The following is a 1,967-nucleotide window of genomic DNA, read 5'->3' on the forward strand; positions in this document are numbered from 1 at the left end:
CAGGCGCCGCCCGGTCAGGTCCGGTCGCTGCAGCAGCGCCAGCTAAAGGGTGACGAGGAATAACAAGCACGAGTAGCCGTGGTACACACGTGGGGTCAAGGATCTACACACGTGGGGTCAAGGATCTACACACGTGGGGACAAGGATCTACACACGTGGGGACAAGGATCTACACACGTGGGGACAAGGATCTACACACGTGGGGTCAAGGATCTACACACGTGGGGACAAGGATCTACACACGTGGGGTCAACACGCGGGGACAAGGATCTACACACGTGGGGACAAGGATCTACACACGTGGGGTCAAGGATCTACACAAGCGGGGACAAGGATCTACACACGTGGGGTCAAGGATCTACACAAGGGGGGACAAGGATCTACACACGTGGGGTCAAGGATCTACACAAGGGGGGACAAGGATCTACACACGTGGGGACAAGGATCTACACACGTGGGGACAAGGATCTACACACGTGGGGTCAAGGATCTACACACGTGGGGTCAAGGAGCTACACACGTGGGGTCAAGGAACTACACACGTGGGGTCAAGGATCTACACACGTGGGGTCAAGGATCTACACACGTGGGGTCAAGGATCTACACACGTGGGGTCAAGGATCTACACAAAGGGGACAAGGATCTACACACGTGGGGTCAAGGATCTACACACGTGGGGTCAAGGATCAACACACGTGGGGTCAAGGATCTACACACGTGGGGTCAAGGATCTACACAAGGGGGACAAGGATCTACACACGTGGGGACAAGGATCTACACACGTGGGGTCAAGGATCTACACACGTGGGGTCAACACGCGGGGACAAGGATCTACACACGTGGGGACAAGGATCTACACACGTGGGGACAAGGATCTACACACGTGGGGTCAAGGATCTACACAAGGGGGGCAAGGATCTACACACGTGGGGTCAAGGAGCTACACACGTGGGGACAAGGATCTACACAAGCGGGGACAAGGATCTACACACGTGGGGTCAAGGATCTACACAAGGGGGACAAGGATCTACACACGTGGGGTCAAGGATCTACACAAGGGGGGACAAGGATCTACACACGTGGGGACAAGGATCTACACACGTGGGGACAAGGATCTACACACGTGGGGACAAGGATCTACACACGTGGGGACAAGGATCTACACACGTGGGGACAAGGATCTACACACGTGGGGACAAGGATCTACACACGTGGGGACAAGGATCTACACAAGCGGTGACAAGGATCTACACACGTGGGGTCAAGGATCTACACAAGTGGGAACAAGGATCTACACACGTGGGGTCAAGGATCTACACACGTGGGGACAAGGATCTACACACGTGGGGTCAAGGATCTACACACGTGGGGACAAGGATCTACACACGTGGGGACAAGGATCTACACAAGCGGGGACAAGGATCTACACACGTGGGGACAAGGATCTACACACGTGGGGACAAGGATCTACACACGTGGGGACAAGGATCTACACACGTGGGGACAAGGAGCTACACAAGGGGGACAAGGATCTACACAAGGGGGACAAGGATCTACACGTGGGGACAAGGATCTACACACGTGGGGACAAGGATCTACACACGTGGGGTCAAGGATCTACACAAGGGGGAGAAGGATCTACACAAGCGGGGACAAGGATCTACACACGTGGGGACAAGGAGCTACACAAGGGGGACAAGGATCTACACAAGCGGGGACAAGGATCTACACAAGCGGGGACAAGGATCTACACAAGCGGGGACAAGGATCTACACAAGCGGGGACAAGGATCTACAGCGAGACAAGGAGGGAGATGAGACTGAACACGATAGACACACAATGCTGGAGTAACTCAGCCGGAACAGGCAGCATCTCTGGAGAGAAGGAATGAATGACTGTTCGGGTCGAGACCCTTCTTCAGACTTCTTCTTCAAAGAAAAATACTGTACCCACCCAGGTGGATACCC

Source organism: Amblyraja radiata, chromosome 11 (genome assembly GCF_010909765.2).
Source record: "Amblyraja radiata isolate CabotCenter1 chromosome 11, sAmbRad1.1.pri, whole genome shotgun sequence".
Classification (NCBI taxonomy): domain Eukaryota; kingdom Metazoa; phylum Chordata; class Chondrichthyes; order Rajiformes; family Rajidae; genus Amblyraja; species Amblyraja radiata.